Below are 12,585 nucleotides of genomic sequence, written 5' to 3'. Positions count from 1 at the left end.
CTTTGTGTGTTTTGAGATGTATAATTGCCAAAGAGTCCTGAAAAGCTGATGGTTTAGATACCAGAATTAGTATGAGCAGGACTTAATGTGTTTTCTTATGGTGGGGATGTTAGAAGACATTGAGGTTTTTTATTCTATGTACATCCAATCTTAGCCACCCACCCAAGATCACTCCATGGAGCACGAACCAACACACCCCACCAAGATCCGTTTTAGCTGTGGTAGCCAATATATTTGGGGATTTATGCACTTGTCCTATTCAACATCATAACAGTGAATTAAAAATCTACTACATCAAAGGCAGTACCATGTCATGCTATGCAAATATACATATACATACAGCTCAGGCTCTTTTCTGCAAATATAAGGCTACAAGGCCAAGTGTGGGTAATCAAAATGGCCTTACATTAACAAATACATCACCCCAAAAAGCATTACATGAGCAATCACAGCTATTCCATTTTTTTTTTATCTCAACAGAGAACATCTTGCAAGATCAGTATTTGGGAGAGTTTCCTTCATGACGGTGGGTGAAATATACCACAGCTGCAGAAAAGCCCAGTCTTGGCAGAATAGCCATATTAATGAGCTCTTGAGCAAAGACCTTTACTCCCAAAGGGACAGAAAACTGTATCAGGCCATGCTGGCAAAGACCCTTGTTTCAAACCTGGTATCACTTTGCGTTGAATGCTGAAAAGGGCCCTTTAAATACATTAGGTATGTTATTTGCTAAACTTGGGTTTACTTTACTCATAAAAAGTAATATCCCAATTTACCCAAACGAGTGAGTACAAATATTGATTTGAAATATTAATTAATGTTAATATTAAAATTTATTAATATTAATATTGAAATATTGATTTGAGTAAATCTTATAGGATAGTACTGTGACAGTGGGTAGACTATAGCTTAATTTATTTAAAATGTTTCTTAGAATTGGTATAAAGTCAACCCAAAAAAGTGAGTGCAAATTGTTACATCATTCAATCTGAGTAAATTCTACAGTTTATTTTTTTCCAGTTCATGTACAGAATTACAGTACATTACAGTATTTTATCGACAAGGTTCTCATAAATATTGCCCAGAAAGCGTTTTTTCTACAGTATTGTACTATTTTAAACAGTATGTTACTGTAATAATGTCACTGTTTATTACAGCAGGGGTGCAGATTGAACCCATGACCCTGGAGGCGTGAGGCTATAGTAGGAGCAACGGGCCACTATTCATACTGTGAGAAATGATGTATTTTTAATCATACATTGTAACTGATATGTCGTTACACTGCTTGTGTATGCTTTGCACCTTGCCTTTCTCCCTTACTTGTGTTTCTTGTTCTCCACACCTTGTGAGCTTCAACATGAATTGATTGATTGTTTTTTTTAATAAGGCCCCAGGTTAGTTAGGTCCAGTCTCCTGGAAAATCACTAGAATGTGTCCTTGCCTTTGGAAGCTAAGAGCGTCTTATTTTCAGGGAGAGCCCTGTAATATTTAGTTTAATAAATTATTTTTATTGATAAACCTTCATACTGATAATCCTCTTGTAGTGGTCCTAAAAGAAAACATGACTGAAGATATTATCCATTTTAGTACAGACACATTTCACGATTCAGTAACCTGACTTGTCCAATAGATGGCAGTGTAGTACTTCGACTAAGACGTGCTATGGAAATTGCCGGTAAAAACGGAAAGCTGGTTTTCCATTTTAAACGTTTGTCTGACTGAAATGACCACATGTTGTACATATGTAATCGTACTATACATCTAACCTTCAGCGTTGTATTACCTACCTTAATTTAATAATTATCTGCAGCAATAAAATATGTACGCGTAATTGGACAGCTGCAAGTTAAGCAATCTGTCTGATTTTACATTGAAGTAGGCATGGACGGACGGTAAGATGAATGCAGGAGAGACCTGTGAATAAGCTTAAAGTATACATAAAATATGATAAAATAATACATATTTTTAAACATTTAACTGGATAACGACAGCTTCACAGTACTTATATAACCCTGCACAATTTCGAATATCATCACAGCTCCCTGAAAATTAACAGCTATCATTATAGTACAAATAAGCAGTTATCCAGACATCCCGACTCTCCCGGAAGTTCCGGGAGTCTCCCATATATTGACAGCGACTCCCTGATACCCGCAAATTGAATAAAATATCCCGGAAAGAAGAGGAAGTAAACAAGAGCATGCATGCGAGACAGTAGTGTGTGCATCGCGCACTCGAGAGACGCGCGCGTACGACGGAATGAGCGAGAGAGAGAGAGAAAGAGAGAACGTGCATATATGTGTTGATCCCTGCGTGTGTGCCTGTAGCCCGTGCTAGACAGACAGCATCCTGATTGGTTTACTAAGCAAAATAAGCCAATCAGATTTCAATGTGGGCGGGCTTCTATTTAACTTCTCGAGGACCGAAGTTATCGGTTCAGTGGAGCATCATGACAGACGGAGAGTGCCCCAAAAAACGGAAGTATAAAACGCATTTCACTTCAGAAAGTGTATCCATGTTTAATAAGGATGAAAATAATGACAGTGTTGCGTGCTGTACTGTTAGCAACAGTGATTTCAGCATTGCTCATGACGGTTTAAACGACTGTAAAATGCATGTTGAGGTGAGTTTAACAAGTGTCATTTCATGTGCTGTATTATTCAGGTCTACACTAGTTAGACACTTGGTTAGTTGCCAATGCTGTCATGAAAGACTCCTTGAAGACTTTTGTAACGTAGCAATGGAATATAATTAAGGAATTTGCATAAATGGTAAAATAATCTACTTATATTATTGTCAAAATAATACATAATATTGACCTTCGTAATTTAGTGCGCTGACTAGAGGAAATTAATGAAGAAATTAAACTGTGAAATCAAGTTTGTTGGAGTTACATCTCACTCCTTGTCGGGCGGTTGGGGGCACCTCACTGAACTGAGTTTTTGCAGGTTGGGATGTCTGAATTATTCTACCTTAGGGAAGGGAGGGGGTCCTGGCTGTGAAAGTTGGGGGGGCGGCTGCAGACGATCTCAGAGGCAAACTGCTGTCCACCCAAAAATGCAGGCCCCTCATGTAAGATCACATCCACCCAAATGTTCCAACCCCAGAGGCAAGCTGCTTTCAACTCAACCCCCTGACCCCAGAGGTAAGCTCACTTCCACCCAAAGACCCTGATCACAGAAGTAAGCTGACATTCACCCAAACCCCCAGCCCCCAGAAGGAAGCAGCCATCTATCTAAACGACCTACCCCCAGAGGTAAGTTGACATCCATCCAACTGCCTTGATCCTAGGCGAAAGCTGCCCCGGTACGTCTAGGTGGTGACACTCCATCCTACAGGGTTCACGTGATGCACTTTCCTGAAGCACACAGAGGACACTTCGGGTTTTAGGTAAGTGTGCTTTGTTTTTCTGTGTGTGTGTTTTATTTGGTATGGATTTTATTTAATGGCACGTAAAGATTTTATTGAGCACTGTTTTGGTTGATCACTGTAGCACTTATTCATCAATATTAACATTATTAACATTTATTAGCATTTTATTTGATCTGTTGTGCTGTTTATTGTGCGATTAACCTATTTCATTCCCAAGCTTACTGATTTTATGTGTTTTGGGAAGGTGTATGATGCCGTTTTAGCCCGACCCTTGTGCAGAGTAGGGCTGCACGATATTGGAAAAAAATTACATTGCGATATTTTTTTCCAAACGATATATATTGCGATATTGAGAGCCATCAATCCAGGCTAAAGTCAATAATTACCAATAATTACATATTAATAATTTCACTAATAAGCAAGCTTCATTACAAGTGACAAAAAGGTTACTTAATATTTTATTCCAAAATTCGAACATTTCTGTAAACACAAAAGCAGAACACATTTTTAAATAAAACAGCAGCTTTACACCAACCCCCCTGATTGATTTACAACAATATAACTTAAAATAAATATATTTTTTATAAAACAACTTATAAGCATTTTGGTTCACAATCTTTTAAGTCAACTTTTCTTAGCCAAAGTGCCAAAGTAAAACAGTGTTGGTGTTGGTCATCATAATCATGGCTAAATATATGAAATAAACAAAATGAAATAAAATTTTTAGATATTTTGTATTAAATCTTCTAAACAGATTAGAGAACATATTCCTGTAAACAGAAAAGCTGAACACATTTAAACAGCAGCTTTGCAACACCAACCCCCCTGATTGGTTCATAACATAACTTAAATATATATTTTTTTATTTGCTTTGCTAACTAAAGGTTTTTAGCTAAGAATACAAGTCTATCAACTAGAGGTCGACCGATATATCGGGCCGATATTTAGCATTTTTTAATGTATCCGCATCGGCCGATATCCGAGTGCACTACGCCGATTTTCAGACAGGCACGTCTGCGGGCAGCCCAGTGTTATTGTTGCTGTGGAACACGTGACCCATGCTGCCTTGTGCAGGGCCACAGCCAGAAGTTTTGGAAGAGTCCTGGGATAAAACGGTAAGGCTTAAATTCTGATCTTTCAATGACCTGTTTATTTAAGTAGTTTGCTATGAAATGTTGCTTTAAAAGAAAACGCGAATTACGCTATTGGGAACTGGGGTAATGATAATGAGCCTTCAACCAACTGTAGCTTACAGGTAACATTAAGGATCATTGATTCTAATAGAGTTCGTTTTGTGCGCTTATTGGTGGGCTCACAGACGTTTTTTAATCGTTAAAAATCATTTTAGTTGTTAACATTTTAATTATTACCATATCAGCCCGATGTTATCAGTTATGTTTTTTTTCTTGTGTCGGAGAGTTTCACTCTGTGAGTGTGTGGGTAATATTATCTTTGAAAGTCTTATTGTACTGTGTTGGCATGATTTGCATAGTGTGGGAATGTTTCAGCCTTATAGATTGTGATTATGTGTTAATGTAAGTAGTACAAGCATAATATTTATTATTCATGTATTTGAGCTGATTTACATTTTGTTTTGGTATGAAAAGGTTATTTTGATACGTCCCCCATGGAGGGGACCACATATTAAACGGATTTTTGGAACAGGGAGCCGGAAGTGGGGCTTGCCCCATCTGCTCCAGGCATCGACCCGGTATTGCAGTGCTTCCGGGAACGGTGCACCTCTACTGCCCCCTGTTGTTGAAAGGCAGAACTGACTGACTGAATGGGTGACTAATAGACTGAGTGCCTCTGGATGGCCAACTAATTAGCCGCATGTGGTGTGAGGGAGGGGCCCTGTCCGTGCGCGGCCCCAATTTCCCGCCTTTTTTCTTTTTTTTTAAAGTAAGGTGACACGCTGTCGTTTGTGCGGTGGGCAGCTGTGCTGAGGTAAGGCATGACTTCATCTTTGCCTTTTGAATTTTCCCTCATGTTTGTTTAAATGATTGCTGTTTTTTGAGAGGACAGGAGGACAGGGAGGACGCCGGTGGCTGCGACGCCCCTGGGCATTCTACTCTGCGCGGGGGCGTCACGGAGGCCCGGCTAACGGCGACCCGCTAAGCGGCAGCCCCATATCGACTCGGGTCTCTCTTCGGTCTTCAGGACCGGTATACGTTTCTTCTCTTTTCTGGATTGGAAAAGACAAGAGCAAAAGTGGAAGAGTTGAAGAAATGGCGTCGGATGGCGTAGCTTATAGCGGTGGGTAGTAAAGACCTTGCATTCCAGAGCATCCCTGCGCATATGAGAGTCTGCTCCATACATCTCCGTTCAGGTAAGTCAAGTTCCGGTGTGATCACTAGACTCCATTCCTGTGTTTGTCCCTAAAGAGAACAGCCAGGATAGGAAATGCTGGAAACCCATCCCGACTGGAGTCCATCCCTTCCCGGTGACACAGTAACCCAAAAGTGTTTGTGAGTGTGGTTTATGTCAGATTAGGAGAGCTGAAATGAACCTTTTGTTGGATGATAGTCGGTGACCAAAACAAGAGCTAGATCACAGAAAAGTGTTTCAAAAGCGACAGCGTCAAAGTGAAATGCAACGCTGGATGGAAGTTTTCTAGTACTGATGAAGGATGTAGAATCGGAATCCAGATATGTTTCCATACAAGGAATTTGCCTTGGTGGTGCTTTTACATGACATTACAAAGAACATAAGAACATAAGAAATTTACAAACGAGAGGAGGCCATTCGGCCCATCAAGCTCGTTTGGCGAGAACTTAACTAATAGCTCAGAGTTGTTAAAATCTTATCTAGCTCTGATTTAAAGGAACCCAGGGTTTTAGCTTCCGCTACACTAGCAGGAAGACTATTCCATACTCTAACTACACGCTGTGTAAAGAAGTGCTTCCTCAAATTTTTCTCCCGCTAATTTCCACTTATGGCCACGAGTTCTAGTATTTAGACTAATATTGAAATAGTCATTTGGCTGAAGAGCATCCAGACCCGTTAGAATCTTATAGACCTGAATCATATCCCCCCTTAGTCTCCTTTGCTCAAGGCTAAACAGATTCAGTTCCGCTAACCTCTCCTCATAAGACATTCCTCTAAGACCAGGAATCATTCTCGTAGCTCTTCGTTGCACCTTTTCTAAGGCAGCAATGTCCTTCTTGAGGTATGGTGACCAAACCTGCACACAGTATTCTAGGTGGTGTCTTACCAAGGAATTATATAAGTGTATCATCACCTCCCTTGACTTAAACTCCACACACCTAGAGATATAACCCTTTTGGCCTTTTTTATTGCTTCCCCACACTGGCGAGAGTTACCCACATTTAGCAAAGACATATGCAGAAAGGTAATAAACAATAGACTGGCAATTGGGTAATATGATAATTATATGATAATTAAGTTTATTAATGGTAGTAATGATGGTATTATGATATTTATATATGTGTGTGTACATAGTAATCATTGTAGTATGAATATAAACTATATAAATGGTATAATAATTTAAAGGGCTCTTAAATGGTGCCGTTATTAAGTAGCAGCCAAGTCAACTATATGTGCAAGAGTGCAATATGTATACAGAATTTGCAGTATGTGTGCATAATGTGCAAGAGTGCAGAATATAATCATAGAGGAAGTTTATCAGTTGTTCACTGGTTATGCTGGTGGATATTTCACTGCAGCTGACGATTAATTGAACGTCCATTCAGAGACTGGTTTGGTTAATGAGAGAGACTACCTGAGGGGAGAAGCTCTTGGCGTGTCTTGTGGTCTTGGTTCTGATTGCCATGAGTCTTCTCATGGAGGGTAAGGCTTGAAAGATGTGGTGAGCAGGGTGAGATGGGTCCTCAAAGATTTTGTATGCCTGTTTCCTGGTTCTGGTGATGTAAAGTGTCTGGAGGGTAAGCAGGTTACTGCCGATTATTCGCTCTGCTGAGTGGATGATGTGTTGCAGTCTGGCCTTGTCTCGTTCAGTGGCTGATCCAAACCAGGCTGTGATGGAGGAGGTGACGATGGACTCAATGATTGTAGCGTAAAACTGGGCCATCGTGGTTATAATATGTTATTTTGGATCAGGCACAGACAGTTGTGAGAGTTCAGTCCGCATTAGCTCCAATAGAATAGTATTAAATGCAAAGCTAAAGTCCACAAACAGAATCCTAACATATGTCTCAGGGCACTCCAAGTGTCGGAGTAAGAAATGGAGTCCAGTGTTAACTGCATCGTCCACAGGTCTGTTGGTTCTGTAGGCAGACTGTAGCCTGGGGTCAAGCGATAGGTCTGTGATGGTTTTAAGGTATGACAGCACAAGTCTCTCAAAAGCCTTCATTACCACCGATGTGAGAGCCACCAGTCTGTAGTCACTGACTGGTTCAGTGACTGGTTGAAAATATCTGTGAAGACAGGTGACTATTGATCTGCACAGTGCTTCAGAGTGGCTGGGGAGACAGAGTCTGAACCAGGAGCTTTCCTTGTATTCTGGCTACTGAAGATCTTGTTTACATCTCTGTCGTTGATTCTCCTGGGGAGGTGGCTGGACGTGGGGGGGGTGAGCTGGGTATAGTGTGGGCGAGGTGTGAAGGTACCCAGGTGTGAAGAAGGCCATTGAAAAGGTGAGGGCTGTATGATGCGCGAATGTGGCTTTTCAAACCCGCAGTAGAATTTGAACAGGTTTTTGTCACCACTCCTGTAAGCTTCATCTTTTGTTTTAGGAAGCTGCCTGAGTTCAGTTGTAAACCATGGTTCGTCGTTATTATAGCTGACAACAGACTTTTTGGGAATGCGAGAGTCCTCGCAGAAGCTTATGTGCCATGTTACAGTGTCCGTGTATTCATCCACGCTGTTAGTAGCAGTTTTGAAAACATTCCAGTCTGTTGAGTCAAAGCATGATTTTAATTGCTCTACTGCTCCACATGTTCAGTGTTTCACTCTAGTAACAACAGGTTTAGCAGTTTTCAGATTTTGTCTGTATGCTGGAATTAGATGAATTGTTGCATGGTCAGAGTTTCCTAGTGCAGCACCAGTCATTTTCTGTCATTAAAATGTGACGTCTTTTCAGTTAGCTATTTATTTATTTTGGCTTTTTCTTATTATTATGTGTTCATTGTAATTGATTAATAAAATTATTTATTTTCATTATTATTTCTTTTACTTATCTTTGAAATGTGATTTTGACATTTTAATTTGATTGTATCCTTGTCTTTGTAAAGCACTTTGAATTGCCTTGTGCCCGAATTGTGCTATATAAATAAACATGCTTAAAATCTTTGATGATGACAATGTGCCCAGCCGGCTGTGAACTGTTCTTCGCTTTCTCCATCTTTGCATTTCTTGCATTGTGAAGATCTGCGAGCTGTTTAATTTTAGTGACCACTCCTTTTCAGGATTATGTAGTATATGTTTAACATTACTTCAAAGTGTGGAAGGGAAATTTAAAGTGATGGTAGGCCAGGGTTGGGAGGCATTGTGGGATTGTTCTTGTGTCTCAGGTTTTGTTGTTTTGGGGATGGTGCCGTGTGTCCTTGCCTCGCAGCCACCTGCACGGAACCAGCTTTGCAGGCCACAGACCTTGTAGAACTGGGCTGAAGGGAACATCGCCGGGGGGAGAAAGGGGACCTGCAGGAGGCCTTGAAATGTAGCTGCTGTACTATGCTAGACGCAGTTTGTTGTATGGTAGCATTTGAACACACAAGCAAGTTATGTACCCATAAGGGTTGTATATGTTTACGCTGAAGTCTTTATTTAGGTAATATAGGGTTGGGGTTTCCCTTACTGATAGCGTTGTGAGCCATGCCAGCCATGGACACCGAAGGGGGGGTTGCACCTTTTTGCTGGGTTGGGAGTGGAATTTCCCTAATGTTTAGGGTTTTTGCCCTCCTTCCTAGGCTGGATAGACAGGCTTATGTGTGGGACTCATAGGAGGCCTAGGCCTAACGAGGATTGGAAGTTGAACATCCTTGAAGTAGACCAATAGAGGTGGCGTATTATGTTTGTTGTATGTTCGAAACCTGGTTTGCAGATGTTTGGTAACCAATCAGGACTTAGAAGTCCATATAGAGGAATTCGTCTTATAGTATATTAACCTGCTGATTTCTGGGTGCGGGGTGCATTGCGCATTGTACCCGAGTGTGGCTGGAACACTATGCTGCATTGCTGAATAAAGAAGAAAACTTTGCTCATTACATGTGAGGTCTGGAGTTTGATTCAAGTGTGACAGAGTGAGAGTGATTATAGAGGATTATAGAGTCATAGTTGTTTGGGTTAATTCTGAGTACCACAAAAGTTTACAAGCCCTATTTTGGCAAGAGCTAATCATAAGAGGTAATCCTAATCATTTTCATCCTTGCCGTTTAAATCACTCATGAATAGATGTGTTTGTGAGAAATTGGTTTGTTTTAAGCATTTTCAATTTAAATAAATACTGCAATACTCATTGTAGAAATACATCTTTTCCAATATTGTGCAGCCTAATAATGAAGTACTTACTACTACGAAATATCTAACAACATACGATGCAACATTCAACAGGGGGTAGTGAAGTGATTCGTGGCTGATCAAAGTGCCAATTCGATGTGGGGCAGTGATTAGCATGTGGAGAATGCTGCAGCAGTATTACAAAATCAGCAACTCTTTTAAAAATAATAGTGATATAAATATATTATTTATTAATAAGTATATAGAATCAGTACACAAAGTATAAGTATATAAAGTTTAAGTATATAAAGTATATAAGTATAAAAATCTTAAGTATAAAAATGATATAAGTATAAAAATGTTATAAGTATAAAAATGTTATAAGTATAAAAAATTTAAGTAAAAAAAGTTTAAGTAAAAAAGGTTTAACACTAGGTTTACTGAGCTTTTTATTTTCTGGTGTTACGCCCCGCTGTTGTTCGCTCCGCCCCTCCACCAGGACCACTCGGCTCGACCCTTGCTCCGCCTCCCCGTCTGGACCCCGCCCACGTTTCCCCGCAAACCGGCCGTCACTTCCATCCGGCGGAAGTGAAAAGCCGGACAGAAAGAACCCTCAGGAGCTCTGCTCATATTTTGGATTGTGTTTGGTTTACTATTTGATTGATTATTGTGTATGACGGTTTTTGGTTTCTCGGATTACGATTTCTCGCTTTGCCCTTCTCTGTACTTCTGCCCTGGTTTTGTTTGCTTTCTGGTTTTCGATCTCTCGCCCGGTTTTTGGTTTACGACTTCGCGCGCCCCTCGGACTTTACGCTTTGGCTTGTATGTGTGTTTGTGTATGTATCTGGTGCGTAGGGAGTGGTTGCCGTTTTGTTTTGTTATACTTTGTGTCCACTGATTTGGATAGGGAGTTAGGTATAGGTTTTGTTGTTTCTGTGTTCTTTGGTAGTTCAGTTAGACTTGGGTTTCGTTCGGTAGTTGGGGTTTTGTTTATTGTTTTGGCCTTTATCACTCCTGAAGCTCTTGCACCAGGTTTGCTGTTCTGTGTCTGTCTTGCGTGAATAAAATATAAAAAAACTATAAAAATATCCCCTTTGTCCACGTGTGTTCCCTTGTACACCACACCCTGTGTTCCCCTCGTTCCCCTTTCCCCATTCCCTTCCTCTGTTACACCCTAACCCCTAGACAGGGTCATAACAGAATTGGGGGCTCGTCCGGGATATTATTGCCTGGAAATTCACTGTTTTGTATCGTCCCCCTGTGTTGCCTGTATCACTCGGTTGCTGTGTACTTTTCGGGTTTGCTTGGCAGTTTACCTGTGGTAGGGATAGTTTGTGTAACTAGGTTTAGTATGGCTACGTTCGACCTGCTTGAGTTTACGCTGAACCCCACAGCGGAACAATTTGAGGCTTGCAGGAAGTCTGACCTGGTAGCCATAGCGGGATTCTTCAACGTGGTGATCCCTGTCGGTGCCTCGAAGCAGGTGATTAAGCAGGTCCTGCAGGACGAGTTGGTTATGCAAGGAATCCTGCCCGAGCCTGGTGATCTTTCGGGTGTTGCACCTTGCCCGCCCCGGTCTCCTGCGTTGGCGGAAGCAGAAGGCCCGGTGCCTAGGTCTCGCATGGATCCCGGAGGTCTCGGCTCGTCTAAGGAGGAGATCCTCCTCACAATTCGGCTGAGAGAAACCGAACTGGAGATTAAGAGGCAGGACTGCCAGGCCCAACTCTTACGGATTAGGGCTTTGGAGATGGAAGCAGAGCGGGACGCTGCCGTGCAAAGGGCGAGGGTAGGCCAGGCACAGCCTGTTCCTCCGCCGCGGAAGGTAAGCTCGCCCCTTGAAACTGCTCGCTCCACCGCTCGTGCCGGTGTAGGTTCGCCGGACGAGAACGTGCGTCCTAATCCTCAATCTCCGCTGGGTTTAACTCGATCTCCTGAAAGGGAGAACATTGGATTTGACGTGAGTCGCCATATTGGACTCGTGCCCATATTTAGAGAAAATGAAGTGGATGCATATTTCCCCATCTTCGAGCGCATCGCGACCACTTTGAATTGGCCCAGGCACCTTTGGTCGCTTCTGCTTCAATGCAAACTCGTAGGGAAAGCTCAGGAGGTATGTTCGGCTCTTGGATTAGAACAGAGTCTAGATTATGATGTGGTGAAGGCCACTGTTTTAAGGGCTTATGAGTTAGTGCCCGAAGCATACCGGCAGAATTTTCGAAAACTTTGTAAATCCGCCCAGCAAACCCACGTGGAATTCGCTCGGGAGAAGTCACTCCTCTTTGATAAATGGTGTACCGCTAGTGGTGTGACTAACTTTGCCCAGCTAAAAGAGCTGCTTTTGTTAGAGGAGTTTAAAAACTGTGTACCTGATCGTGTGGTTATATACCTGAATGAGCAAAAGGTGACGTCTCTTGCGGAAGCCGCCACCCTCGCTGATGAATTCATACTGACCCATCGAACCGTGTTTGTTCCTACCCCTGTGCCTCGTAAACTCCACCCTAGATCGGTGCCGACCCCTGAGACGGCTGTTTCTACCCCACGCGTAGAAACCAGGGAATGTTTCTATTGCCATGAAGTTGGTCATCTGATATCTGTTTGTCCTGCGCTTCGGCGCAAGAATACCCGTTCGGCTGTTAGGAAGGTAAATGTTGCTGATTGTGTTATTGATGTCTCGCCGCCAGCCCACTCTGTTGAACCTGCCTTCCAACCATTTGTGTTTTCTGGTTTTGTTTCGTTCGATGATGCCGATGTACATACCCCTGTAACCATTTTGCGTGACACTGGAGCTGCTCAGTC

At 41.9% G+C, this 12,585-nt stretch overlaps 1 pseudogene; it reads left to right on the top strand.

The window, feature by feature from the left end:
- Positions 1–4,870: 4,870 nt before the first annotated feature.
- LOC140586417 (U2 spliceosomal RNA) lies at positions 4,871–5,117 on the top strand (annotated as a pseudogene).
- The last annotated feature ends 7,468 nt before the right edge of the window (positions 5,118–12,585 follow it).

The sequence above is a fragment of the Paramormyrops kingsleyae genome, unplaced genomic scaffold, assembly GCF_048594095.1.
Source record: "Paramormyrops kingsleyae isolate MSU_618 unplaced genomic scaffold, PKINGS_0.4 ups55, whole genome shotgun sequence".
Classification (NCBI taxonomy): domain Eukaryota; kingdom Metazoa; phylum Chordata; class Actinopteri; order Osteoglossiformes; family Mormyridae; genus Paramormyrops; species Paramormyrops kingsleyae.
The sequence above is the reverse complement of the archived record's forward strand: the minus strand, read 5'-3'. Positions and strand labels throughout refer to the sequence as shown.